Source organism: Lonchura striata, chromosome 20 (assembly GCF_046129695.1).
Source record: "Lonchura striata isolate bLonStr1 chromosome 20, bLonStr1.mat, whole genome shotgun sequence".
NCBI classification, from domain to species: domain Eukaryota; kingdom Metazoa; phylum Chordata; class Aves; order Passeriformes; family Estrildidae; genus Lonchura; species Lonchura striata.
The window spans coordinates 7,676,024-7,689,127 of NC_134622.1; the positions used below are offsets into that span (position 1 = coordinate 7,676,024).

Genomic DNA, 13,104 nt, shown 5'->3' on the forward strand with positions numbered 1-13,104 from the left:
TGTGCCTTGTTCCAGTGTAGGTACGGGCCCTGAATGGAAACTTCAGTGATTGATTTGTTACCTGAACACTTCTGGGGCCTTTCTGCCCCACAGCCTGTCTGGCCAGGCCAATGCAAAATGATCCATACCACTTCAGATGGGAAGTGTCACCTTTATCCCACTGTACTGATAATCCTAAGTATTTGCAGTCTTTTTTTTAATATGTAAATATATATATATATATAAAATGAACTATGACAACACGATATTTACAGCTTTGTGAAGTTCAATTCCCTTACTCACACTAGGAAACTCCTTACCCTGGAAATGGCTCCACTGCAATTACTGTTTAGGGTATCCAGTCCTTTGCTTCCTGTTAGTCACAAATGGCAAATACAGTTAGTAACTTCTTCACTTGTGCCTGGGCAAAGGGTTTCTCATTTTAGACACAAACATACCTCCACACCCCACCTACCTTATACCATCTCACTGATTGGTGCTGTAAACAAGTCAAGGCTCTAGAAATGCTGACTCACTGTGCTAAGACTATGGAAAATATTTAGAGCTGTAAAGAAGCAAAGCCCAGCAGGTTTCCTGCCCTTCCTCCTTATCTGCAAGCCCCTTGCCATGACAGGCTGTAATGAAGGACCTTGCTTCCTGACGGGAGGCAAAGAGTAGGTACTTGCTTCCTAGAGATAGCCCAGATTCCTTTGAATTCCCAGTTGTTAGCTAGTAATTGCAGGCAGGGGAGGACAACCCCCAGTGCTTACAACCACAGGGCTACAGATGTTGAGAGATTAATGGCTTCTGGGTAGGCTTTCTTACCCAATGCAGCATTGCTCACTTCAGTGCACTTCCTGGGACAGAGTCAAGTTCCTTTAAAATGCCTCAGTATCTGCAACAGAAGGTTGTTCCTTACCTATGGACTCTACTGAACCGGATTTATTACTGATTCCTGCCTTCAGCACAGCTGAGTCAGTGCAGACAGGCAAATCAGTGTTTGCTTTGGGAGGGCATGGGCAAGCAGCATGGGGTGAAAATTCTGTTTCCTTGTGGGCGTGCCAGCACAGGCAGGGAGAGGGACAGGGACCGGTGCTCACATTGAGCCGGGGGCTGTGGACAGAGGTGGAGAGAGTGGGGAGATTTGGGCTACCTCGACAGGATCCAGTCCGGGTGCATTCTGCCTGTGTTAGCACACTGCTGCGCCCAAACTAATCGCCTCTGGATCTTATCCAAACAACAAGCTGAGTGCCTACTGCATCAACAGCCTGTTTTCCCCACTGGGAAATGACCTGTTGCAAAAGGCAGAGCATTTAAGGAAACAAAGTTTTATACCCACACGATTCATGGGCCAAATAACTTCAGAAAGCCTGAGGAGCATGGAGCCTTTATGACCGGCTGGGGATGGGCAGGTTGCAGTGCTGCTGCCTCCTCCTCCTCCCATTACCTACACAGCTCATTTACAAAGAAGCAGAGACTGATGAGCTACATTTACACGCTGGGCAGGGCAGACCAAGGAACAGCTCTCACTGAAGGGAAGGAGCAGGCTGAGGTGAGAAATTGCAGTGCTCAGAAATGACTGTACTAACTGGTCATGATGATGGTATTGAGCTGATTTTACTTATAACCTGTTCTAACTGCAGTCTGCAATTAATGTGGCCTGTAGCATCTAAATGCATTAGAAGCACACAAGTTGGGATGCAGAGCTCCTTTTTCTATTGGCAGCTGACTTCCAGCTGCACATCAAATGAAATTCTTAGCAAGCTGATCATGCGCATAATTCTCTCTATACTTGTCAATATGGAGATGTATTTGGCTGAAGTCTCCCTCTTGTGAGGCAACAGGAGCCATTTTAAATAGGAGGGGACAGAGGCTGGTCCTACAAGACTCACACTAGTTCAAGAGAACAGTAACTATAGTGCTTTCACCCTATTTATAGTGCTTACTCAAAGCAAACCTGAAGTCTTATCAGTCTTTCTGATAGTTACAGTGAAGGTGGCTCAGTGTGAAGATGGCCCTGTATGAAGAATAGATTGGATCATAAATGCAGAACAGCTGCTTAAGCAGAACACCAGGAAAAGAAGCAATGATGTTGCTGGGCAGAGAAAAGCACTGCAGGAGCACACACATAGCCTCCTTCCTCCAAAGGCACATGCGCACTGCTATCACTCAGTCACATTTCTCTCAAGCTTCCTGGTAGCAGCATCAGCAAGTGCACTCTGTCACATCTGACTGGCTAAGGACTCTGTCCTCATCTGACAGTAATGACCTGGCCTCGATTCTTCACATTTTTGCTGCCTCCTTCCCCTCTTTCAGCACTGTGAAAGCACCAAGCATGAAACCTGCAGCACAAAGGAAATTCTCACTGGCACAGCCTGCTGCAGTACACTTACCTCAGCAGCACAGGAGCTGCAGGCATGGCAAACCTCACATAACCTACATTAGATTCCCATAATGTTCCAAATCAGGCACTTAGCTTCCAGACTTGGCTGAGACTCATCTCCATGGCCAGACTTAGTATACACAAGAGAGACTAAAACTCTGAGGATCATGGTGTACAGCTTTGCTCCTTTGGTAAAATGTAATGCTCTACAAAAACAGACAGTTCGACCCCATAAAAACAGCTTATTTTTGGCCCAAGAACAAATACTGAAATCCCCGTAGAATTAAGGGCCATCCAGATTTCTCCACATGCAAATTGCACTGTAAAAGATCAGCTCTCTGGTTGAATGGCCACAGCAAAACACACTTGACATTGCCATGGCCTAGCCTCTGATCTGCCGCTGGCCAGAGGTGATGTCATGGGCTGTGTTCACCGTCTGGAAATGAGGAGCAAGAAACGCTGCATTGGCTGGCCAGCCCATCCAGTGACACATCCTGACATGGGCCACAAGGAGACAGGAACAGACTGATAACTCTCAAACATCATGGAAACAAAACCCCAGGGAGAAGTTGTCTGGGTATGAGCACATTAACTTGGCCAGCAGCAGTGGGTCCGCCCGGGCCATTGACACTTTAGCCCATCTTTCCCTAGTCACTTCCCATCTCTCATTGGCTCTCTTTCCTCAAAGCTGTTAAGCTAAACTGCTGCTGTCCCCGCTTTGTTTACCCAGTTCTACCTGCACTGAACAGGAGCAAAAGTGCTCTCCCCCTGATGTCACCACCACCTTCGAGAAAAAAGCTGACCTGCAAGCTATTTTTAGCCACACTGAAAAGTTGTGAAGCTATTTTGGTCACATCTCTGTATGAAAGCTGCAGGACACTGACAGGCTCAATGATTGCCTAGGGCAACAGGGGCTTTAACTGGGAACAGGCACAGCCTGCAACTCTGCATTAAAGCATCTGTGCCCTTCCCATGCCATAGGACTCTTTAGACTAAGACTTCATTTCCCTTCCTTTTAGGAAAGAGTAACATGCCTTCCTGAATTCTGCTGGATACCAGAAGCTCTGTAAGGCCTTTGCAGTGATGGCCTCCAGCTTCCACTATCTCCAGTTCTGCAGAAGGTACTATTTATTCTGTGGGCTCCCTCAGTCCCATTTGCTTCATTCCCTAGGAGGAGGTAGGTGCAATTATGAGATCACAAAAACACCGGACAAGATTTTATCAATCTTCCTTTGAATTAGACCTCTGTAAAAAAATCAATAAACATTAGGCTAGTGCCTGCTGAGGAGTGGGGTGCACATAAATCTGTGGAGGTAAGAGGAAGAACAGAAAGGAATCATTTGCATAGCAACATATTGTTCTGAATACAGAGTAATGCCTGGGAGCTCTGGGGTATGTCCAGGGCATCGGGCAGAAGGTGCCTGGTCTAGACAGTTGTTTTCTCTGGAGTGCCCAAGGGTTGGCTGCCAAGTTTGCTGGAGCTCTGTAGCAAGTGCAAAGCACAGGCAAAGTAAAAGTCAAAGCAACTGGATTTAACAGAAGTAAGCCCAGAGATACAAAAGGAATCTTGAAGGATATGAGATACAAGGTAAATGAGAGAAGAGAAAAAAAAAAAACAAACTGAAACTGGTGTTTAGGACAGGGACAAATGAGACAGATCTATGAAGAAGGAACAAGAGAGTAACTATACAAAAGTTTATGAACAGCTGTCATCCAACTCTCCCTAGCAAACTTGCCTTAGGACTACTGCTGTCTGCAGCTACAGTGCATGTTTTCCCAAGACACTTCAGCAGGGTTAACAATTCTGCACCTTCCCCATTTGGAAAAAGCCCCTGATGCAGCAAGAAGAATCAGAAGTCCATCAAGTTAGATTTCAAAGTCTCTCTTCTGTATTTTTTCTCCCAACTTTCTTCTGATGGTGGTTTGTTAACAGTTCTTACAGTAAAACCTACATCCTGCTTCTAAGGTGAGCCACTCCTTACTTCACTGATGCAACTTGCACCTGCTTTCATGAGTCAGCACAAGCCACATATCTCCTCTACAGCCAGATTAGTGCCTGTAACAGGATGAACCATCCCAGGCAAACTCTGGTGACCTGTTGCAAACAGATTTGATATGCAGACCATCACTGTATTTCACTGGCTATTTCAGCAGAAGGAGCTGGTTTAACTAATTTGGTCCCACACAAGCACTAATCTGTGTTATACACTTTGCAATCTTCATGCCAGGAAAATCAGCTGACCATTAACTAATATCTTATGACATGTAAATTAAAACTAGCTTAATAAGAATTTAACTTTTTAGTCAATAGGTGGAAATGGCATGGACAGAATAGTATTGTTTAATATGCTGTTATTTTAGCAGGACAGAATGGAACTCTCACAGTTCAGATCAGACACAGATGTGTCCAGCAGCAATATGTCAAGACCTGTTGGATCAAAAAGCTCAATGAAGTGTTTTATGTTTCAGCTTCCCCCAGGGCTATGCACAAGACTAGCAGCAAGCATTACACAGTGAAAACGTTTAGGTCAGATGAAATAACAGCAACGTGTTGCATTATTTCCCTGATGAGCTTAAGCAGCCTTTCTTTGGGATACTGCACAAGCAGGATAGCAAACACAGCACAAGAGCATCTGACAGAACAGATAATCTGTCAGCTCCTGCATGGTGGATCCATGCTCCCGGTAGCAGAACTTCACCAGTGTAGGGAGTAACTACTTCACCTTTCATCATCTCTACAGATTCTTCATCTTCATCCATTATCACACAATCTTGCTGTGAGAGCATTACTGGCATCCTCACTTGTCTCAACTGATTATTTAATGGAGACATCCTATCACCATCTCCACAATGCTGATATTTTTCTAGTAAATCTCAAGAAATTTAATTTTTTTTTTTCAAAATATTCTTACACCTGTTTCATTTTCCGGTGTGGAAACACCAAGCATACAGTAACAAATCACAAGCAGCTCACCCCATAGACGTAGACAGGGATTGTCCACCAATTGTGTGGATCCTGGCAAGTGCACACACCACGCTGGAGCTGACGACTGCAGTTGTTCCCAATCTCCTCTAGGGAGTGCAGTCGGAAAGGAAGAGATGGAACTGCAGTGCACATGGCCAGCTGGGAATCGGTGACTCAGGATATTCAGTCACAAATTGTGTCTGCCCATTTCCAGCTGAAGGCAGGGAGGAGCAATGAGGTTTGGGCTTGACCTAAGAGCAGAATTCTACCAGAACCCCAGGTATACTTTACTGTGTGACAGAAAGGTCTGCCAAGATACTAAAAACCAAGATGTAAATCAAGCAATAGGACTTCAAATACTAGATCAATCATTTAAGCCAATATCCCCACAGCTGAATGCAGCATGGACAACACTTTTGTGAGGCTTCTATCTCCTATGCCCTAGTACATCACTATGTACATCCATCAGATCATTGAGCAAAGGTATGCCTAGTCTCCAAACATCATCCAGGCCTTGGTCTCTGCACAAAGAACATCAGAGACATTTTTTAGAACTCGATGTATTTTATGTGCATATGCACAGTTCTCACTACTAGAAACTGGGCAGACCCATCAACTTATTCCCCCAAGGATTCACAAAACAGCTAAGGAGATATAGCACCTCTCTGATCTCTGTGGTAAAAAATAATGGATAAAAAGGCCTAAGGTTGCCTATTTTTTTCCTTACAAATGATATGCATGCAGTGATTCTGTGACCTGCTACACCTTCCTTAAAGAAGGACCAGAATGTAAAATATATCTACTCAGAACAGGATTTTTGCCCTCTTCTCCTATCCCAAAATAATAACGATCTATGTTCCCAGACTCAAGATAAAAAAACTCTTAAGAAACACAGAAGTCATACTACCATCTACCTAAGGCAAAGTGTAAGAGAAAAAACTCACCAGGTAAGAGTCTGGATGGGTAAAGCAGATCTGCAGGAGGGACATACCTACATTTAGACAGATGCCAGAGTTGATCCCAAGTACAGCAGCAGATGCAGTGAGTTCTGTGAAGTTACTGACACTCTGTGACAAAGCGGGTCTGTGGAACCACTGAGGAGCTGCAGCTTTGAGAAACTAAGGGACAGTAACTGTTGCTGCCTACGGACAAAGCTTCCTGGCTGGCACAGACAACTTTGCCACTTCCAGAAATTACCTACAGCAAAACAGGAGCAGACATTCACATGTCCCAAGGACAGCAACCAGACCAACAGCTAGGGATTTCACTTTCCGTTCCAGTAGCAGCAGATACCTGTGTACCAGAAGCCTCATTACTGACATAGGGGAAAAAAAAAAAAAAAAGAACAAAAGCATATAGAAGCTGTCATACATAAAAAGGAACCATCAGCTCTTTCTTGTCCTTGCAAATAGCAGAGCATCTCCTCCTTGACATGTCCCATTCACTCTTAAATTTTCCTACCAGCATTGATTTCTGTTGCTGTCTTGAATAATACAGGTGGTTTTTTAAATAAAAGCAGGGAAAGGCAGGCTTAGCACCAAGAGATCTCAGAAATCTGTAATATTTCTGGTGAGGGCATAATTGATTTCCAGGGAGATGTTTATGATATATGCATTATCACAATCTCAGAACTTCATTCCCCACCTATTTAGGATTCCCACACTGGATTACAACCTGCCTTCACATAAGAGATGTTGAAGCTTTCAATGAGGTCACGCCAGACTCTGACAAGCACTGATGGGTGAGTCATGCTGCAGTAGCCAGAGATACAAGCAATACATTTGTTAATCTGTATGCAGTCTAACTCTTTTTTTGGTCTAGAATCTTATTCAAGGGTGAAATACAATGTCTCAGAGATAGGTGACTGCAGAATTGCTGAAGAGCAAGGCCACAGTTTTACTGTGGTTTATGGATTATAAGAATCGGTGCCTGGAAGCAAGTTCACAGCAATGTAAAATGTTGTTTTATCTATAAAATCTATAAAACAGGAGACCAAGATCCAGACAGGGTCAACAGCAGAGCTGTTAATTGCAGATCACTGGAAAAGCCACCATGCTAATATGGAATCTAGGAGTTCTCAGAAGAGTTCCACCACCTTTTGTCCAGCAGTTCCAGTCATACTCTCTAGCCAACTCTCTTCCAGAGGTTACTTCCCTGTACCACGGTGTAAATACACATCCCTACACCAGCCAGTCTAGGACAAAGGCCAGGGTAGTCACAGCACTGTCGGGCTGGGGTCTGAGCGGAGACAGGCAGCACTAACCCAGCAGGGTCAGGCACAGAACACTCTCTTCTGCTGACTCAGCTGTGAGGGAAAACCTGTGGAGAAGGATTAGATCAGACAACAGCAACTTCTTGAACCACCATGTCAAAATTCTCCATGGAAGCTTTGTAAATGTGGCAAAAAGGACACAAAAAACCATGGAACAAGTGAGATATGGGGAATGAGTGCATGACAGCAGAAAAAAGTTTCTTCATCTTGCCTTAACTACTGGACAGCCAGGAAAAAGAACCAGTAATAAAGGGAAAATCTAAAAGAAATCCTGCAGATGGAGAACAAAGAAATTAAATGCTGTTGTATTTTCATTGCTATGAAGCTAAATTAAGCTTCCTAAGGCAAGCAGAGAAATAATTGCTTTAGATTTCTATTCAGAAGACAGCAAGAGCAGCAAGTGCCAGTGGAACAACTAACAAAAGGTGTCTTCCTTCAGAGAAAGCAAGCCAGAAGGTTGCATAACTGAAATGTGTTTCCTCCCAGTTTCACATTATTAGTCACCTTTCTCCCTTCTCTGCCAAAGGCCTCTTCTTGCCCATCCAGCCAAGGACCAGAGCCAAGGCCTTTCCTGTGCTGCTTCTTTCTACCAGTCACTCTTCAAGATCAAGGACTCCATAATACTTGTCCTTGTAGCCATTGCAGGTATTCTGAACCAACACCAGAGTAAAACCCCCTTCAGCCCTGCTGTTGGGAAAAAATTGGAGATACCTGAAAAGACTCTCCTTGTACTCAGCTGTCATGGCCTAAAAAAACAGTTCTGAAATTCTGAAAAGATTTCAAAGGAAATTTATTGCAAAGACCCATTGAAGAGCCCTCACTAGAGCAGAAGACATGCTACCTAGAGTCCCTTGGAAACCTGTTTGACTCAGGTGGAAATGACCTACTGGCATTTATTTTTAATTGCCCAGCATGGCAGTGGTTGAGGAAGGAAAAGCTGTTGAGTCACACTGCAAGCCACTTTTCCACTTTTGTCTGGTTTCCCAGAGGGTAGAGTCAGTCAATCTCAGTCTCAGGAGGCTGAGATTCTGTTTATGTCTCTGCCACTCATTCCCCATATGACTTTGGCAAGTACTTCTCCTTGTGCCACCATTTCCCCATTTCTTAATAGCTTAAACCACTCAACTCATGGAACAATCGTAAGTGCATAGCAAGGAGCAGCTAATAAAAAGTAAGAAAAGAGTGAAGTATTATAATTTTTGTCATAGAACACAAAAGCAGTTACGTAATAATGTCAGTATTGCTTCATTTTTGTCCTTACAACAAGAACTGTCAGAGGGACACTGTCTGACACAGTATCTTCATCCCAGTGAATGTATCCAAGCATTTACATCACTGATACAAAACCAGATTGTTGTAATCTGGAAGACTCTACCTCGTTTATTTTGACCAGCGTTTCTCTAGAACATGTTTTTCCTGTATAGCCTCATAACCCATAATAATGGCCCAAACTGCACTATAGGAATGATGGCAGCTTTCATGTGCTGGCAAAATCAAAACAATTCCTCACTTGTGCATTGCACAACTAGTCACTCACTAAAACACACAAGTGCTTATCTTCTCTGGAAGCAGAAAACAAGCCGAAAGTTAGTTTCTAAGTTAGTACATCATATATACAAAGAACACTTTCTAAAAATCTCAATGGCATGAAATAATTAAATTGGCTAAATTACATTCTGCTTGTATGACAACAAGTTTCCTAAGAAAAAGCACTGATAACTCCTGTTCACAGCTGCTACATAACTACAGATTTCTCTGCTTCAGGTTTTATGATTGCTTCTAAAATTTACCATTGTTTGCTTAAAAATGGCCAGATTCAAGCAGCATTTGGACTAAAGGCTGAGGAAGGCATGGCTGTAATTGCAGCACCTGAAACTGTGCCCTAATCACACTCTTATCTTTCTTATCTACTGCAAGTATTTATAAAGCAATGATTACCTTACTAGGCCCCATCACTGCTCTGAGTTAGTTCTGAACCAGCACCTTCATATTGCTGTAAGAAGTTTACACTGTTTGAACTGGTGTCATTCTGCTGAGACATAAAGCCAAGCTTTTCATCACTTAAAGTCATAAAAATAATAAACTATGACACCTCTACAGGAGCAGGGGCGTTAACCCCAATGTCCTGGGCAAACTCCTTGCTCGAGTAATTACAACGTGCCTTGAATAAATTCTTGCCACAGTTTCCGGTGGACTTAGTATAGTTCTCTACTTCCTCTTCTACAAAATCATGGAGAGCTGGTGCATGGTTTTAAAGGTCCTGTCCATGTTGGAATGTTGTATGGGTCTACTCCAGGGCCAGCTCTGCAGCAGCACATTGGGAACAATGTGTTGAAACCAGTTCTACCTGTCAGCTGAACCGCTAGGCAATTTGTAATATTTATTTATTGATGTTCTGGCACCTCCTTCAGAACGAATTAACTTTGGGTATAGCTATCTGACAGATAGCCTGGTGCAAATCCCAGGCAGACATATATAAACCTGTTTAGTTCTTTTCTTAAGTGGACTAAATTTGCATCAGGAAATTAGCAATTGAAGCTGAACTAACTTTCTAGATGCTTACTACGGTCTTTTGAGAAGGCAGCAAGAACACAGCTAATGCAATGGGCTAGGAAAGCTAAATGTGCTGTTTAGTTCAGCTGGCGACAATAAACATAATTTTCATAGTGGCTTCAGAATTTCAGTGAACTTTTTCCAAACAGTCTGTTCACAGACTATACCATATATTTTTGAAGCAGTCACTGAATACATATCAAATGCAGATCTAGCATTTCAAGTAAAATACTTGATAGTTAAGGGCAAAGCATTATTCACATTTTTCCGCAGCCACTGTTAAGAGACTCTAAGGATTTTTACCTAGACCTCTCATTATCTTTCACATGTGTAACACTAAGAGCTGAGGCCCAGACTCTCTGCTGGCATTTGCTGGGTTAGCTCCATGGACCTCACTAGCTCTCATAATTCATGAGCTTTCCAGGCAATTTGTCTGCAGGAAGAAGTACAAGATCAAGATTCAGAAGAACCTGATTCCTAATTCCACCTCTTGACCCCGTGGGCGGATCACTCTTTCTTACTGCTCCATTTTGTTCTCCCATCTCCAAAAGTAAATGACACCCACTAATTTGACAAAACAAGTACAAAACCAGTGCTGAGCAGATTCGCATTAAAGACCATTCTTCCAACATTTGAAAACACAAATGTTTACCTTTCAAACATGCCCTTAATTCCCCCAGAAGCATGCCTCCCGTATTATTTCAGAAGACAGAAACTGTAGTTTCAGAAAGTGGATAGTTTTATTTTTGTGTCATTACAAAAATGCCTTTTAACTTGTCAAATGATACACTACAAATATCTTTGGCAGATGAATGAAACCAAGTTTCCTGTCAAAGCTGCCAACTTCAAGGTTGAGATCATCAGATAAACCTTTAGTGTGCCTCTCCCAATACCCACAACAACATATGTTTGAAGTGATCCACATTTGTCTCACTTTTCCTATAGGGATTTGAAAAGGCGAGGTATCAGACAGCTTTGGTACAAGTTCACAAAACTCCAGTTGTGGTCCACAATTGTTATGGACAACAACATTCCTCAGGTGTCCCCCCATCCCAGATCAAACTCCCCAGTAGCTCTGCCTGTCTAAAGGTAAGTGCAAAATTCACCTAAACTGTAGCCAGATCACCTCAACACCTGCTGGATACAAAAGCTTTCTGCTAGATTATGTAGAAAATAGGAAGGAAGTTTGTTTCATCCATTTTATTTCAGCAGTGGCAGTAATACTGGATTTACAGAGTTGTATTATTTCATACTGGGGACATCTCAAAACTGAGTATTTGCAGCGCACTATGCCTGCAGTGTAATTCTGAAGTCAAAAGCGGAAGCCATCCCTACAAACACACCTTTGACAAACTTTGTGTCTTATGTAACTGTTTCTATTAATTTATTATCAGGATGTCAGTACAAATTGTTATTTTGATGATTCCTTGCCCCCATACTTCTGAAAGGGAAAGCAATGATAAACACGAGGGAGACTGACCTCAGTGATTTCCTCCGTTCAGACGGGAGCACAATGCACTCAAACACCATGACAAGGAGAAGTGGACTGTTTAGAATTCCTCCAGCTGTAATCTATAGTAAAAACAAATAAACAAATACATGACTACAAGATGTGATAATTAATCCCTGCATGAAGCCAACTGTTATCTCTGCTTCATAGATGGAGATACCAAAGCACACAAAGGCTCAACCTACCAAGTTCAACACCCACCACTGAGAGCCAAGAGTACAGTTTAGGAGACCATGTGCTCAGCCCATGAGATTTTTTTTTCCCCTCTTCTGGCCACAACCCAGACACAGCTCGGCCAAGGGCAGGCTGAAATACACCCATTTGGTGAGGGCAGCTGCACTAGAGCAGTCACCTACCACTTCCTGGGACTGTCACAGCCTGTAGATGAGCTGCCCCTGGCCAGAGAGGCAGCTCCACTTGGATCCATGTCCTCACCACAGACCGCTTACCCCAAACCTACTGTCCTCTTCCACATTGTCCCCAAAAAGTTCCCATCTGTGCCAGACCTCTCCCCTACACATGTCCAGGCCCCAAGTACCTCCTTGCTGAGGTCTGCCCCACACCTTTCCTCAGTTTCCTCATTCTCCCTCAGGCCTGCTGCTCCTCAAAATGCTGTCTGAGCTCAAATGGCCTCAGCAGCAGCCCCCCATCATCTTCTCCCTCAGGCCCCTCTCCCCACTCAGTGTCCCCACATGGGGCTTCCACAAATTATTTCCCAAACTTCTCTCAGCACCCCCACATGCCAGCTCTCTCCTATTCTCCTATCCCTCAGCAGCTCCTCTCTTATCCCCTAAAACTGCTCCTCACACAACCCCTCACAGCTGGTTACTCTCTCCGCACACCCCCAAAAGTCCCTCACACAACCCTTCCCACCCGGCCGCCCCCTCCTCACGAGAACCCACCGGACCAACGCCCTCTCCCCACAGAGACCCTCAGACCAACGCCCCCTCACAGCGGGACCCCCCGCCCCTCACAGCCGGGACCCCTCGGACCGCCGCCCGCCCCTCCGCCGCCCCGCCCCCGCTCCCCCCGCCGCCCCCAGCCCCTCCCGCCGGCCGCGGTGCTGGGGGGGGAGGAGAGGGCGGCGAAGTCTCGCGAGAGGGGCGGGCGGGGGCCGCTGGCTGCGGGCAGCGCGGAGCGGCGGCGGCGGCGCAGCCGGAGCCCGAGCGGCGCTGAGGGGAGGTGGCGGCGGGGCGGCGGCAGCGATCGCGGCCCGGCACACGGACCCGCTCCGCCGCGGCGGCGGCACGGCCGGCGCCGCCCGCCCTCCCGCACGCCGCGCCTCCGCGGCGCGGCCTGGCCGCGGCTCGGCGAGCGGGGCCCAGGCAGCAGCGGCGGCGGCGGCGGTGGTAGCGGCGGTGGCGGCGGCTGAGCGCTCCGCCGCGCCCGCCCTGCCATCTTAGGTGCCGTGCCCCGCCGCCTTTGTGCCCGCCGCGCCCGGG

At 45.4% G+C, this 13,104-nt stretch overlaps 1 long non-coding RNA gene across 2 annotated transcripts; it reads right to left on the reverse strand.

Annotated features, from left to right (window-relative positions):
• Positions 1-4,684: 4,684 nt before the first annotated feature.
• On the reverse strand, positions 4,685-12,655 carry LOC110482010 (uncharacterized). 2 transcript variants are annotated; one of them, XR_013340978.1, is made up of 3 exons: positions 12,019-12,655; positions 11,633-11,724; positions 4,685-7,646 (listed from the first exon to the last, which is right to left on the reverse strand). It is a non-coding gene; the product is annotated as an uncharacterized LOC110482010 (long non-coding RNA). The 2 variants fall into 2 exon arrangements; XR_004149070.2 differs by having other exon boundaries at positions 11,633-12,655.
• Positions 12,656-13,104: the final 449 nt, after the last annotated feature.